A 17,036-nucleotide genomic window follows, 5' to 3' on the forward strand; every position below is an offset into this window, starting at 1 on the left:
TGCACCCTGATGGATAACAAAGAACACGTATGGCTGAAAAGAAGAACTGCTGTCATTGCCAGGGAACTTGCGAGATATAACATCGATGTCGCTGCCCTGAGTGAGACAAGGTGCCAAGATGAAGGTCAACTGAGAGAAGAAGGTGGAGGCTACACCTTTTTCTGGAAAGGAAAATCTGAAGACAGGCGCATTCATAGTGTCAGTTTTGCAATTAGGAATAAGTTTGTCAGTCAGTTTACAGAATTTCCTGTAGGAATCAATGAATGTCTTATGACTCTTTGTCTTGAGCTCAACAACATCATCAGTTTTCAGAGTAGCAGCCGTGTTAGTCTGTATCCGCAAAAAGAAGAACAGGAGTACTTCTGGCACCTTAGAGACTAACAAATTTATTAGAGCATAAGCTTTCGTGGACTACAGCCCACTTCTTCGGATGCATATATCATCATCAGTGCGTATGCCCCAATGTTTGAGTCTATCGAGGCTACCAAGGAACAATTTTATACAGATCTTGACAGAGTCTTGACCAACATTCCCAAAGAGGACAAGATCATTCTCCTCAGGGATTTTAACGCTAGAGTCGGGAGAGAGTCAGATCTCTGGAATGGCACTATGGGAAAAGGAGTAGGAAAGGCTAACTGCAACGGCATCCTCCTCCTGAGCAAATGCATAGAACATGACCTGGTCATCATGAACACCCTCTTTAGACAAAGTGGGAAGTATAAGACTGCCTGGAGACACCTTCGCTCCAGGCATTGGCACCTTCTTGACTATGTTATTGTTAGAGCTTGAGATTGGAAGGATGTCCGCATCATGAGGGCCATGCATGGAACCGATAACTGTTGGACAGACCATCACCTTGTTAGATCAATCATGAATTTCCAGATTGCCTTAAGGCATCGGAAGCAGGCTGTCAAGGCTGCTTCCTCACTTTGAACTTTAGGGTACAAATGTGGGGGCCTGCATGAAAACTTCTAAGCTTAACTACCAGCTTAGATCTGGTCCGCTGCCACCACTCCCAAAATGCTAATTCCCTTCCCTGGGTAGCCTTGAGAGACTCTTCACCAATTCCCTGGTGCAGGGCCGGCTCCAGGCACCAGGCACCCAAGCACATGCTTGGGGCGGCACCTGGTAAGAAGCGGCGGGGGGAGTGCGGCGCAGCATTCCGCGGGGGGGGGGGGTGCTCCGGTGGCGCGGCCTGGCGCTCGGGGGGGGGGGCGGGCTCCGGGGACCCAGCGCTCGGCGGGGGGGGCGGCGCTCCGGGGGGGGGAGGTCCGGCAGCGCTCGGCGGGCTCCGGCGGCATGGAGCTCGGCTGGGGGGGCAGCACGGGGCTCGGCGCTCGGGGGGGGGTTCCAGCAGCGCGGAGCTCGGCGGGTGGGGAGGACAGCACGGGGCTCGGCGCTCGGGGGGGGGTTCCGGCGCTCGGTGGGGGGGCGGCGCTCTGGGGGGGGACGGGCTCCGGCGGCGCGGAGCTCGGCGGGGGGGCAGCACGGGGCTCGGCGCAGGGGGGAGGTTCCAGCGGCGCGGAGCTCGGCGGGTGGGGGGGGCAGCACGGGGCTCGGCACTTGGGGGGGGGGTTCTGGCGCTCGGGGGGGGGCGGCGCTCTGGGGGGGGCGGGCTCCGGCGGCGTGGAGCTTGGCGGGGGGGGGCAGCACGGGGCTCGGCGCTGGGGGGAGGTTCCGGCGGCGCGGAGCTCGGCGGGTGGGGGGGGCAGCACGGGGCTCAGCACTCGGGGGGGGGGTTCCGGCGCTCGGCAGGGGGGCGGTGCGGGAGGGCGGTGCTCTGGGGGGGGGGTTCCGGCGGCGCTCGGCAGGGGGCGGCGCAGCGCTCGGCGGGGGGCCTCGGGGGGCGGCGCTTTTTTTTGCTGCTTGGGGCAGCAAAAAAGCTAGAGCCGGCCCTGCCCTGGTGAATACCGATCCAAACCCCTTGGATCTTAAAACAAGGAGAAATTAACCATCCCCCCTCCTCTCTCCCACCAACTCCTGGTGGATCAAGATCCAAGCCCCTTGGATCTAAAAACAAGGAAAAAATCAATCAGGTTCTTAAAAAGAAGGCTTTTAGTTAAAGAAAAAGGTAAAAATCATCTCTGTAAAATCAGGAGGTAAAATAACTTTACAGGGTAATCAAACTTAAAGAGCCCAGAGGAATCCCCTCTAGCCTTAGGTTCAAAGTTACAACAAACAGAGATAAACACTCTAGCAAAAAGGTACATTTACAAGTTGAGAAAACAAAGATAAAAACTAACACGCCTTGCCTGGCTGTTTACTTACAAGTTGGAAATATGAGAGACTTGTTCAGAAAGATTTGGAGAACCTGGATTGATCTCTGGTCCCTCTCAGTCCCAAGAGCGAACAACCCCCAAAACAAAGAGCACAAACAAAAGCCTTCCCCCCACCAAGATTTGAAAGTATCTTGTCCCCTTATTGGTCCTTTGGGTCAGGTGTCAGCCAGGTTACCTGAGCTTCTTAACCCTTTACAGGTAAAAGGATTTTGGAGTCTCTGACCAGGAAGGATTTTATAGTACTGTACACAGGGGGGTTGTTACCCTTCCCTTTATAGTTATGACACAGGCAAAATCAGTAAGAAAGAAATTCAATGTCAAGTCCCTTGGAAGATATAGTGACTCAGGAGAAACTTCAGCAGTGTCTCCAAGAGAAGTTTGCCGCTATACCCACAGCTGATGATAATGAAAATTTCTGGAGGGGATTAAAAAATCTCTTGGCATGTGCTGGGTCCATTGGCTATGTCACCTGCCGTCACTGGGATTGGTTTGATGAAAATGATGCTGAGATTCAGGGCCTGCTTGACCAGAAAAGAAAAGCTCATCGCATGTGGCAAAATGACATATCACACCAGCAGAAGAAAGAGTCATACAAGCAATTTAAGGCTGAAGCCCAAAAGAAAATCTGTGACATCAAAAATAAGTGGTGGTGAGAAAAGGCCCAGGAGATTGAGCTTTATTCTGAAAAACGTGACATGAGGAGTTTCTTTCAGGCAATAAGGGAAATTTATGGCCCATGCTCCAATGGACACCACTCCGAGCCCAAGATGGGTCAACGTATTTTAAGGACAGCAAAGCCATCAAAGCCAGATGGAAGAAGCATTTTGAGTTACTCCTGAACCGTGAGTCAACTGTCTCCAATGCCACTATCGAATCTATACTTTAAAGACATGAAAGAGAATCTCTTGCTGACCTCCCCACCCTTGAAGAAGTAACATGAGCCATTATGCAAACTAAGAACAACAAGGCAGCAGGGCCAGATGGCATACCAGCTGAAGTCTACAAGTTTTCTTCATATCTGGTATAATGAGAAGATTCCAGAAGACTTGAGAAACGCTAACATTGTTACAATCTTTAAGAAAGGAGATAAGTTGGAGTCGAGGCATTGCCTTGCTATCTACAGCAGGGAAAATTCTTGCGTGTATCCTCTTAAACCAATTATTTCCCCTTGCTGAGGAAATATTGCCGGAATCTCAGTGTGGTTTTAGACCATCCCGGGGGACAACTGACACGATCTTCGTTGCATGCCAAATCCAGGAAAAATCTCAGGAGCAAAATCAGGACCTGTATCTGGCTTTCATCGATTTAACAAAGGCCTTTGACCCTGTCAATCACGAAGCCCTGTGGAAGGTGCTGGCCAAATTTGGCTGCCCTCCAAAATTTATTAAGGTCCTAAGGCTTCTCCATGATCAGATGACTGCCACAGTTCTCTATAATGGCCTTGAGATGGAACCTTTGGTCATCAAAACTGGGGTTAAGCAAGGATGCATTGTTGCCCCAACCCTGTCTTCCATCTCTTTAGCAGTCATTTTGGTCCTCGTTAAAGATCACCTCCCCAATGGAGTTGACATTCAATATAGAATGGATGGGCAGCTCTTTAATCTTTGACATCTCCGCTCAAAGTCTAAAGTCTTCAGGGCGTCCATTACTGATCTTCAGTACGCTGATGATTGTGTCATCTTCGCGCACACTGAAAATGATCTTCAGTCCATACTGGATTTTCTTGCAAAAGCTTACTGAAGCCTAGGACTCTCACTCAATATTGAGAAGACTAAAGTGCTCTATCAACCCGCTTCAGGCCTTGCACATGACCCACCACAAATCGCCATCGAGGGTCAGACTTTGGACACAGTTGAGCACTTTTGCTACTTCGGTAGCCAACTTTCTCAAAATGCAAAAATCAACAGTGAGATCCAGCACAGGATCCAATGCGCAAGTGTTTCCTTTGGGAAATTCGCTCTGACGTATTTTCACGGACCATGACCTACAGCAGGACGCCAAGATTCAGGTCTATAAGACAATTGTTGTTCCTACACTCCTCTATGGATGTAAAATTTGGTTGACCTATCGACAGCACCTCAAGAGTTTGGAAAGGTACCACCAATGATGCCTCCAGAAGGTCCTTCGTGTCAAGTGGCAAGATCCCACACTAACACCAACATCTTTGCTGAAGCCAATGTCACCAACATCGAAGCAATGATCCTCATGCACCAACTCCGCTGGGCTGGACATTGTGTGCGGATGCCAGACTCTCGCCTCCCAAAACAAGTCCTCTACTCTCAGCTCACCCATGGTCAGAGATCCCATGGTGGTCAGAGGAAATGCTACAAAGACACACTGAAAGCGTATTCTAAGAAAACTAATGTGGACATCACAAGCTGGGAAGGGCAAGCCACCAACCGACTCCAATGGCGCCACAACCTCCATCAGGCAATGGCCCCACATTCTCCATCAGGCAATGGCCCACTTTGAGGAGAAGAGCCTTGCCCTTGAAGCTGAAAATAGAGAGAGGACGAAGGAAAAAGAAATAACTTTCTCCCAGCAGGCCGCTGGCCTACCACAAAATGTCTGTACCTACTGCGGGCGGATTTGCAGTTCCAGGATCGGACTCCTGAGTCATCTCAAGACCCATATGTAAATCCGTGGTAGAGATCATCCTTGAATCAAGGGATCGCCAATCAATCAATTCAGTTCAACGTTGTTTAAGTGATTATAACACTTCCCTACTTCACAGGGGTCTTATGTGGATAAAGTAACTTAGTGAACAGCTCAGATATTTCAGTGATGGGGACCCACAAGCAGACAGACTCATAATTTAAGCTCAGCATGGACTTTTTGTTGGTTTCCCTAGTGCAGCATTTTCTGGACTGGTTCTTCCCTAGCTGCCTGCATCTCTAGTAGTGTGTTTATCACTCTTGTGTTACACAGTCCAGTGTTCACTGTGTTGTGTGGGCATTGAACTGTATGATCATCACATTATCTTCTGTTTGCTTTAGGTCTTTTTTGTTGTCTAAACACAGGCTTTTCTTCTCCCACTGATCTGGCAAAGAATCTCTTTCAATCTCCACTTCATCTCATTTTTATAAGGTGGCCAATTCTATGTTGTCCCCTTAAAGTTGCTCAGTGCACGAGTGTCTCATGGTATTTTAATGCTTTTATTCTCTATTTACCTTTCAAAATCTTTTAAATAATGTTGGTTAACGCTGCCAACAGTTGTGTCTACAGAGAGCGGAAGATGGTATCAATCCAACAAAGCACTTAAGCGTGTGAATAATCCAGTTGAGTGAAGTTTTCAAAATTACTTAAAAAACAGAGCCACAAAGGTATTTAGAATCCAAACTTCCATTGAATTCAGTGGAAATTAGGAGCCTAAATACCTTTGCAGATCTGGGTATGTGACTTGGGAGCACATAACCCATTGAAAATCAACTTCAATGCACTACTCAAATTAAGTGTTCCAGTGTTTTGCTGGATCAGTGCCTAAGTGGCTTAAATATATTGGCTTCTTTCTAGGCCTTCTTACTGTCTTTTAAACAGAATTCTTCTTCCTCAATTGGCAATCAGGTAGTTCTTTAATTGAATTAACACTATCACAGTTTACAACTCTTGCTCATAAATATAAATAACCTTTAGCTGAAAGAATCAATTGGCATCCATTTTATGATGTTTTTATACATTTTCTTCTGCTTTCAGCCTTCCAATACCAGCACCCATATACCTGATGTGTTACCATTTGTTTAGGTTGCATCTATTAGTGTTTGAAACAATGGCATGAGAATCCAGAACTGGGAAGGCATCTTTATGTAGGCAAAACTGCCAAGTATAACGTTTTGAAACAAAAGCTGGCCACGGACTGTTGGAGTAGCACTGGCAGAAAATTGGTAGGTCTTACATACTTTCCATCAATGTCAGGAGCAGTGACATTTCTCATTAAACAATGGTACGAGTCAACGATCCAAATTTTGCAGGTAAGTAACAGACTACATTACCAGTGAAATATAGTATTGGTTACTTTTAATACCCAAGCATTGGATTAATGGATATTAAACTCATGGCATAGCTAAGTTTAACAGGTAGCTTTGTTGTATATACATCAAATGGAAAAGCTTTTTTGTCAATATTGTTTAACTCCTTATATTGCTTACACTGGTTAATCCATTAGCTTCACCTAAAGTACAATCAACAATTTACATTTATATAGTGCCTTTCTTCCTTAAAGACTTTGCAAGCCAAACAAACTACATTGCCCCCTAACACCATAGCTGGACACTGATTTTTTTTAACTGCTTTGGAGAGGAGACTACCATCTATTGATTGAAACACCAGCATTGCTTCCTGTAACATCTAGGTTTTCTTTGGAGGTCTCCTATCCTCATAACAACCAGTCTTAGTTTATGAAAGTAAATGAGATCAAATTGCTGTAGGAGTTCAGTAATGTGATCAATTAGTTAATCTACTATTCACTGCTGGAGGACTAAATTGTAATGGAGATTAGGAATCAAAAGAACCTTGGAAAGCACAAACTTGTCCACAGTGGGTATTTGTCCACATTACCAAATAGCCCCTGACTTAAGCCAGTGAAGTAACCTGTGTGCTCAGGAAAGATCCCAGGACTGGGAATGAAATACATTGGCAACAGGGGTCTGATCCCACCCTTATTAGTGTGGGGGGAAGGGAGAGGAGTTACAAGTCTAGGCAGGGCCGGTGCAAGGATATTTTGTGGCCCTAGGCGAAACTTCCACCTTGCCCCCCTCCTTCCTCTTCCTTCCCCCCCGTAGCATCGCTTATTATAAACTTTCAAAATGAATACTGCATAATGTGGCATTGTTCATTAGAATTAATATACGTTCAGCTTGAAAATGTATTAATTTCATTATTTAGTCTACATATTTAATGAAAATAAATGGCCTTGGATCTCCTGCACGTGGCTAGAGTCCCTCCTGCCTCCCTTTCCCCCTCCTCCCCCCATGGATCTGGAAAGGGCTGTTTTGGGAATCAGAGCACAGACCTGGGAGTCAGGATCTGGCTTCTATTCTCCACCCTGGCATCAACTCACTGGATGACTTCAGGCAAGTTACTTCCCCATTCTGGGCTTCAGCACCCTCCAGCACTAAGGCGTGAAATGGTTCCTTGCTCCTGGGCTGGAAAGTGCAATGCAGGCAGGAGGTGTGTCTGAAGGCCTCTCTTCCCCACAGGTGTAAGGCGAGGACAGAGTTCCAGCCTCCGTCATGACTGTCCTGGTTGCTTTACTCTGCCCCACGCCAATTGCTGCTGAAACCCCTTACTCAAGAGTGCTAAGCACCTGCGGTTCCCCCGATGTCTGTGGGAACTCCAGGGTTCTCAGTACTTCTGAAACTCAGGTCAATTTATTTTGAATGCTGGGCCAGGACTGAGCCTGCAAAGGCAGGTCCATATATACCCCTCAATCCACAGTCGATCTCCCATCAATAACAATACAAGCAACCAGGAGAATGATGAGAGGCAGTTGGCCCAGTGCTGGGAGTGGGGAGGATATGGCCCTAATGTGGTCACTAAACTTCTACCTAGTAAAGTTACTGGTGCATCTGCTGTCATTCAGTGGGAGAACAAAAATCTCTTGGGTGCTGCAGCCTGCCCAGGATTCAGCTGCACTTAACCTGAGTTGCTCGCACACTTGCAGTGGTTGTGCACCACGCAACTGGTCACCCATGTTACATGAAATCTGGCTCTGAAGGTGTCGTAATTAGACTTAACAGTTACTGCCACATTTCCTAGAGCTGTTGTCCCAGGCTGGCTGCAGACTCAGGCGGACAGAACTGGGTCAGCTAGACACACATCACCTTTGGAAGATTTTCCTTGTAGCCATAAGGGCTCGAGACAGCCGTGTTTCTTCACTGAAAACTTGCAGTGAGCTGCCCCTGAATCCCAGATTAATACCTTGTGTGGCAGGTGCAGAGCTCAGGGCTTGAAGGCCTCTGGTCTAATGGTCTGAGCCAGCGCAGAACTAGGAGCCTCGATCTCCTGTGTTCAAAGCAGGACTCCGATGATGACTCCCCGGGTGACCTTGGGCAAGTCACAGCTCTGTTCTCTGCCTCAGTTTCCCCCCAAATGGGGCTCTATTTACCTGCCCCACAGGGCTGCAGGGACGGATGGGGATGAAGCCTTGGAAGGTGGCACGTGCTGAGGACAGTTATACTTTTGCAGCTCTTTAACTCTGTATCCTCTGGCAGGGCCATGATCCACCCCCGCAGGTGGACCGGTGGCCACGGTCTCCTCTTCCTTTTCCCCATCCCCACCCCCCCTCCTGCCACTGCATTGCTGTCAATAGGGCCAGCTGCAGGCGGGCTGATGTCACCCGTTCCGATCTGTAGCCGGCAGCCCTTGGGCAGCAGCCGCTGCTGCGGCAGGGGGTCCGGGACGGTCAGAGCCAAAGGGAGCGGCCTAGGGAGCAATGCAGCAGCCCGGGGGCTCAGGGAGGAGGCGGCTCTGGGCTGGCAGTGGGGGCGTGGGCAGGCAGTGATGTAGGGCACGGCGGAGGGAGGCGGCGGGGCCCGCGGTTGCAGAGGACGCCCGCAGAGGTAGGTGCTAACGGGGCTGCGAGCCGTCCGTCCCCCCGTCAGGAGTGTAAAAAAAAATTTGGGGCATCACTTTTTGGAACCCCCAAATCTTGGCGCCCTAGGCGGCCGCCTAGTGGTTACACTGGCCCTGAGTCTAGGAGGATCTGTCAGGGAGTTCCCAATGTTCATGGAAGGTGAGCACTTCGAAGTAGTGTAAGTGGGGTCCCCACTTCTGTCTTTTGCTTGGTGGCCCTTCCAAACATTGTCCTACCCACTCCTTGTTGGGAGAGGTATTGGTATGGCAGTCTGGCCCTGGCTGCACCCTGTGATGTTATCTACTCACATTTAGAAGTGTGACCACTCATAAAAACCGAAGGGGGAGCTTTTCAAAGGTGCAAAGGGCAGCTAGGCATCACCAGGAGTTGGGCTCTTCTCTGTACTTGAGGCCTTTGAAAAACTTCCCTTCAGAAAAGAAGTTTAATGTAAATAAACTGCTGCAAAATGTTTACTAGAAAAAGACTGTCCCGGAAGAGCAAAAATCCCTCCCCTGTTCTTTTAATGTAGCTGAATGTAGAATTCACTTAGGGCCGGGACCAAAGCTTATTGCTGTCAAAGGAAAGATTCCTATTAATTTAAATAGGCTTTGGATCAGGTCCTTGGGGATGTTCTGTATAAAATACACTATGTCACAAAGAAACTGATTGGCTCACAGAACGTTATTTGCTTGATGTCTAGTTGGCAGCCGGTATCAAGCAGAGTGCCCCAGGGGTCGGTCCCTCTAAGCTGCGCAGCCACTCACCTGCCTATTAAGCGCCACACAGGGTCTCAGGCCTGCGGCGGGGAGAGATGCCCCTCCCTGCCAACCCCAGCATGGACTTGCCCCAGACTTGCCGTGGCCGGGGGAGAGGAGCCTCTTCCTCAGCCTGACCCAGCCCCGCTGGAGATGCTGCAGCCAGGGAGAGGCACCTCTCCCCCGGCCCCGAGCTGCTGCAGCGAGAGAGGGCTGGGTGGAGTCCTCTTTCCCCACCGCAACCCCAGGGCAGCCTGCACCTCAAACTCCTCATCCCTGGCCCCACCCCTTAGCCTGCACCCCCCCCCCGCACCCCAACCCTCTGCCCCAGCCCTGAGTCCCCTTCTCAACCCCAAACCCCTTATCCCCGGCCCCACCCCAGAGCCCGCACCCCACACACACCCCAACCCTCTGCCCCAACCCTGAGCCCCCACCCACACCCAATCCCCTCATCCCAGACCCCACCCCAGAGCTCACTCCCCCAGCACCCCAAACCTTTGCCCCAACCCTGAGCCCCCTCTTGCACCCTGAACCCCTCATCCTCAGCCCCACCCTAGAGCCTGCACCCCCACCCAGAGCCCTCATCCCCCCACATCCCAACCCTCTGCACTAGTCCTGAGCCCCCTCCCACACTCCGAACCCCTTGGCCCCACCCCCACCACATGAATTTTGTTATGTGCACCAATATGAAGGTGATGTGTCACACATTACCTCCATATTGGTGCACATAACAAAATTCATTCCGCACATGGATGTAAAAGATTAGAGAGAACCCTGGTCCTGCGGCCGGTTTAGTTCAACATCTTCATTAATGATCTGGATGATGCCATGGATTGCACCCTCAGCAAGTTCGCGGATGACACTAAGCTGGGGGGAGAGGTAGATACACTGGAGGGTAGGGATAGGATACAGAGTGACCTAAACAAATTGGAGGATTGGCCAAAAGAAATCTGATGAGGTTCAACAAGAACATGTGCAGAGTCCTGCACTTAGGACAAAGAATCCCATGCACTGCTACAGGCTGGGGACCGACTGGCTAAGCAGCACTTCTGCAGAAAAGGACCTGGGATTACAGTGGACAAGAAGCTGGATCTGAGTCAGCAGTTTGCCCTTGTTGCCAAAAAGGCTAACGACATATTGGGCTGTGTTAGTAGGAGCATTGCCAGCAGATCGAAGGAAGTGATTATTCCCCTCTATTTGGCACTGGTGAGGCCACATCTGGAGTATTGCATCCAGTTTTGGGCCCCCCACTACAGAAGAGAGAGTCCAGTGGAGGGCAACGAAAATGATTAGGGGGCTGGGGCACATGACTTATGAGCAGAGGCTGAGGGAACTGGGCTTATTTAGTTTGCAGAAGAGAAGAGTGAGGGGGAATTTGATAACATCCTTCAACCACCTAAAGGGGGTTCCAAAGAGGATGGAGCTCAGCTGTTCTCAGTGGTGGCAGATGACAGAACAAGGAGCAATGGTCTCAAGTTGCAGTGGGGGAGGTTTAGGTTGGATATTAGGAAAAACTATTTCACTAGGAGGGTGGTGAAGCACTGGAATGAGTTACCTAGGGATGTGGTGAAATCTCCATCCTTAGAGGTTTTTAAGGCCCGCCCTCACAAAACCCTGGCTGGGATGATTTAGCTGGTGTTGGTCCTGCTTTGAGCAGGGGGTTGGACTAGATGACCTCCTGAGGGCTCTTCCAACCCTAATCGTCTATGATTCTATGATAAATTAACTCAAACTCCAAAATAATCAGTAGTGAGTTTATATTCTCAGTAAATTAAGAAAGCTTAGGTGAAATGTGGATTTCTATGCAAGGAAATAAATTATTTACCTTAATTTCTGCCCATGCCCTCAAAGATGAGGATATTTGTAGGGAATTATTAATATTTATAGCCTATTAAAATAAATGTACATAATAACTGTGGACGATCCTGGCCTCTTTACCCAGGTAAAACTCCAGCTGAAATCAATGGGACTCTTCCCCGAGTACAGAGGAAAGGATCAGACTTTGTATTTTAAAATCTGTATCAACCGTGATAATTTAAAACTTTAATTACAGATGCAGTGACAGATTATCTATGAAGCATCTTTCTCCTATCCAGTATTTCATCATGAACCTCGCCAGTAGTCTATGCAGCTAGTGAATAAGTACAGTTGCCAGAAAGTATTTCATTGTCTATGTGTTAGGTTTCATCTGTTTTGTTGTGTGTAACTAATTACCTTCTTGAGGGTTAGTGGCAACAAAAATTAAATTCAAGTGAAAGCCAGAGTCAAATCAGAAACGTATAAGGCTTATCTTGCTCATCCCTCCTGAAAATGAAAGTGCCAGGGCACAGTCTAATATTTTAGCAACTGCATTAATGTGCATGTAAGTGGGTGAGAAAGCTTTTGCTCTGAAAAGAATTTCACACTTTAGTGGAGAAAAATTTTAACTAGTCTAGGGCTGCATTTATTGGATTTTTAAATTAATTTCTGTGACATAGGCATGCCACAAAAGCCCCAATGATGAATTTTGCTAATGTCAACATTATTTTGGGAAAGAATTTTAAAATAGTGCCTATAATTCATGAGAATAGAGACCTCTGGGAATTTACCGCATCATCTTATTTTGCCCTTTCCTTGTTTTCACTCACAACTGCACTTCCCAAACCAGTCTAGTTTCTTTTAATTTTAAAATGCATCTGGATTTTTCTTCAGCAGAGCAGTGAATGGGAAGTGGGATGCAAACCTGACATGGAACTGTATCAAACAGAGCCAATTTAGAGCAGTGGGTAAACACCAGACTGTAACTAACTCAAAACAGCATAGGAAAAAAACAACCTATCTTGTCTTCCCAGAGGACTATGGTCTATAGCCGAGCTGTTCTCCTTGTTTAACATTAAAACGTAAGAGCCAAATCCTCAAGTCCTAATGCAGAACTTGGTCCTAGGCAAACAATCCTGTGCATGGGGAAGTTTCTCTCATCTTGTGCATTTTTTTCCCATGATCCAAAGGCGATAACTGTTAAGGGCCAGAGACAAAAGCGAGAAGAACCCATTTAACTTGGACAGCATCTTAAATCAGATTAAAAGAACTGGAAGATCATAAACTTAAAAAAAACCAGGCTGTACCAGAGTGTATTCAAGAGGATTCAAGGCATCATAAAGAGCAACCTCCCAATTATCCTTAAGAAAGAGCTTTAAAGTCTGTCCAACCACTGATCATGAGCTCTAGCTCTGAGACTGGGTCCCTCACTCACAAATCCAAGCCTCACTCGCCAACTTCAAGAAAGGCCTTTGGTTGGTAAAAATGGATGTTGTGTTAGGTGATAAGAAGCAAACAAGGGGTCAGACCAATCTGACAGTATGACCTGGCTGATTGGGAGACAATCGGTTGGATGCTCAGTAGTATCCAAGGGTGTGCCTCCACCGATTTCAGCTGAATGACTCTAGCTGAAACTCTGACCCTTAATTAGCAACACGAAGTGGTGAAAAAGGTGGGTAGAGTCTCATGCTGAACGTTGGAGACAGAAGGGTCCAAGAGCACGTGACAAAATACAAGATGAGCAATAACAATGCACTCGCATGTTCAAAAGACCTAGGCGAAAAAGCTCAGGGGACATCTTAGTGGGAATTTACTTACATAGGCTGCTGCTCTTGCTTCAGTGTGAAATGAGTGGATAGTTTTCTTGTTGAGATAAAGTAAAGCCCATGGGGCTGGAGGGACATCACAGACCATGGCGGTCGTGAGCTTGATTTAAATAATAACAGGCAAGTTTAAGATCACGTAGAGATGAAAGTTAACAATAGTTGACAGACTTTTATCTGGAAAAGTCAAAATGACCATAAAGAACAACTTGGGGCAATAATTTTGTATTCTGCCACTCCTGGAGAACTTGAAATCCAGTAACCTTTCATCTTAAGTCAAAAACCCTGTACAGTACCTGGAGCCATCACCCTCAAAATTTACTCTGACAATTTGGATGATGGGACGTGAACAAAGAAATGTTTCCTCCCAAATTTTAGCCTTGCAGTGAACTCTACCTACTGTATGTGCAACTTGATTAAGCTGCCTGATACAACAAGCTTTGCAGTCACTTCACTGAATTTTTCAAAGCACAGGAGAACGGTTCTATTTCTTTTGACAATTAGGAGTAAATCTCCAGACCCGCTTGTTCAGGATGCAGGGGAAAGGAATTGATATTGGCTGCTTATGAATCTTCAGGTCAGCTATGGTAGAGTCAACACATTTCTGCATTAACCTTACTTCTGCACAGCGCTTCTGTCCTTGGCAACACATAATTAAGACAGGCATGAAAATCATTCTCAATGTATCAAAAGGAAATTATTCTCCAGTTAATGACAGCAACAGTTACCCATACAAGCAAGCTACACTGCTTACAAAAGGAAGGACATGGGGCTCTATCTTACCCAACAATAATGGCTTTTCCAGCTAAATTCGTAAGGAATAACTTTTCAAATGAGAATCTGCATTACACACTGCTCTGCAGATATAATCATATCCACAAATCTCCTTCATTTGCCTTTATAAGACAATAACCAGACAAGCAATAAGACTGAGCTGAAATCTTTTGATCACAACATATCTTTCCACTGAAATATTTTTTTTTAATGGAAAACAAAAGCTGTAGAGTGGGGGAAAAAATTGTATCACTCTGTTAAGTGAGACTGTCAAACAGAATTATCCATGAGCGCATTTGTGAAACTTATCTTTAATTGACTGTGTGCAGTGGAGTTTTCAGAAGTAAAAGCTTGGGTTGAACATGGCTAGCTGGCTTCTTCCTGAAAGTGATGCAAAACCTCATTTTAGCATATGTCAGAGGGATTCGGAGGGTGAGGTAACATATTTGATATCTTTCCACGCTTTTGCGATCAAGGTACCAAGGATTTCATAGATTCCAAGGTCAGAAGGGATCATGGTGATCATCTAACCTGATCTCCTCTAGATCACAGACCATAGAAGTTCCCCAAAATTATTCCTAGAGCAGATCTCTTAGAAAAACATACAGTCTTGATTCTAAAATGGTCAGCGATGGAAAAATCCACCTTGATCCTTGGTAAAATGTTCCCATGGTTAATTATATGTTACACCTTTCTCTGCTAGATTTACTTATGGACTGGAATCAGGTCACCCCTGAATGTTTCTGTTAAGCTAAATAGATTGAGCTCCTTGAGTCAGGCACTGTATGGCAGGTTTTCTAATCCTTTAATCAATCTCATGGCTTTTCTCCGAACCCTCCCCAATTTATCAACATCCTTCTTGAATGGTGGGCACCAGAACTGGACACAGGATTCCAGCAGCCATCACTCCAGTGCCAAATCAGAAGTAAAATAAGTTCTCTGCTCACACTTGAGAGTCCCCTGTTTATGCACCCAAGGATTACATTAGCCCTTTCGGCACAGCATTGCACGGGGAGCTCATGTTCAGCTGATTATCCGTCCCAACCGCCAAACCTTTTCAGAGTCCCTGGTTCCCAGGATACAGTTCCCCAAGATGAGAGGTCATCTATCGAGGTGGCCAATAGAAACAATAATGCCAAAGAGGAATGACTGAGTCTGCTCATCAGGTTTCCTATAATAACAAAGAGGTGACATGGACAGACAGATAACTAGTGAGCCTTAATCTCCCATATTTCTTCCCCACCATCCTCCCTTGCCTCAGAAACCCACCGTCCTTAATAGACCTGGCCTCTTGATCTTAAATGGCTTGGGGTGAGTATAATAATTGTACTTAGCTCTAACAAAGCACTTTTCACCAGTAGATTTCAAAGTGCTTTGCAAAGGAGGTCAGAATCATTATCCCCATTCCACACAGGGGGAAGCTGAAGCATAGGGAGATGAAGTGATTTGCCCAAAGTCACCAGCAGACCAGTAGCAGAGAGGGCTCTTCAGGGTACAGCCTGCAGGCTGACTCCTCTAACTTGTTTCTTGAAGATCCCTCTGCAGGGGAGGGATGATCAGCCTGCAGCCTGCATTCTGAGGGGAACAGATGAGCAGGAAGTAGAAGGTCACTGGGCTTCCACAGTAGACAAGGTGCAGAGACGAACTTGGGCCTGTGGGGGGGACAGAGTAGCTCTGGGGAGGGATCGGGTGGGGAAACTGACTGGTCTCATTCTGATGCTGATCGCTTTCACTGGGTTTGTTTGAAGATCACTTGAACTTTCATTTCTGGGAAGCTTAAACCTGGAAGCGAACACCCATCTGGAGTAAACCACAGAAAGGAACCTGAGTGCTGAAACCAATAGGTACATGTCTAGTCAGAGCTTATTGGAGTACAAGGATTTATCCTTGGACAGTAAACACTTCAGGGACTCAAGAGGCCAAATATAGAGGTATACGATGATGCAAACTACATTGTGATCGCGTGTGTAAGTGATTCTCACTGGACCTAAGGGAACCTAAATTACACTCACACACACATTGAGACCTCAGAAGGTTTTCCACGTAGCTTTGTTTTCTGCTATAGCCTTCTCTTAGACTCCTTGGTACATGAGCTATGAGCACAAAACACAGACTTAGTGGGTCACATTCAGAGATGCTGTCTCAAACTGATTAAAAAAATAGTAATTATTTTTCTGGGAAATATAAACAAATGTTATCTTTGTCAAAATTTCACATAAAAATTCTGGGTTTTTTTTTAACGAAAAACGGAAACTACCGGTAATTTTTTTTGTTTTTCAACAACAATTTTGGTAAAAAAAAAAAAGGGGGGGGAGGTTGGTAAAAGTTTTGCATTTCCAAATTCCATTTTTGGTAACAATTTTCAAAAAAAATCTACCAAAACCTTTTACCGAAAAAAATATATATATATTTTTTAGTTTCGGAGGCGGGGTTTGGAGGAGGAGGTGTCAAAAGACAAGAAAGAAGCGCATCAATTTGACCAAAAGCCACAATGAAAACATTTCAGACAACTCGAGAGATGTGTAGGGAGTGAAAGTTACACATTGATAAGAAGATACGGACACGAGCAGCAGGGAGTCTGAGAGTATTACTGGGCCTATAGATCTTACTGAGTATAAGCTGGTGTAATTCAAAGGTGAAGTGAGCTGGAAGACAGTGTAAGTTACACCTGCTTAGGCTCACCTCTGAATTTCTCGCAATGTTTGACTAAAGAGAATGTCTCAAGGGGTGAGATATGGCCAGGATAGACTGAGTGCCACTGTAAATGCTACTTAGATAAGTACTAGCAGAAACAAATGGAGACAAATAATACTATAGAAAAGACTGGAATTACACTTAGCCGAAGGTTAAGGCTCCGTTCCCTTCTATTCTCCAGTGAACGCATACAGCTACAAAGTGGGCTTTACAAAAATGAGGATCTGATTGGCTGATTCTGACTCTATGGTGTAATGCCACCCTAAAAATGCCCATAGGCAGAACTCACTGAATGAAGTCATAATGACAGTCATGTTACCGCATGGTTAAAGATGTTTTGTAT

At 46.6% G+C, this 17,036-nt stretch overlaps 1 protein-coding gene across 2 annotated transcripts in view; it reads right to left on the bottom strand.

The window, feature by feature from the left end:
* Positions 1-17,036, bottom strand: part of VWC2L (von Willebrand factor C domain containing 2 like) — a 197,779-nt gene that overhangs the window by 144,941 nt on the left and 35,802 nt on the right. The gene's annotated exons all lie outside the window — the stretch shown is intronic.

Source organism: Malaclemys terrapin, chromosome 11 (genome assembly GCF_027887155.1).
Source record: "Malaclemys terrapin pileata isolate rMalTer1 chromosome 11, rMalTer1.hap1, whole genome shotgun sequence".
Lineage (NCBI taxonomy): Eukaryota > Metazoa > Chordata > Testudines > Emydidae > Malaclemys > Malaclemys terrapin.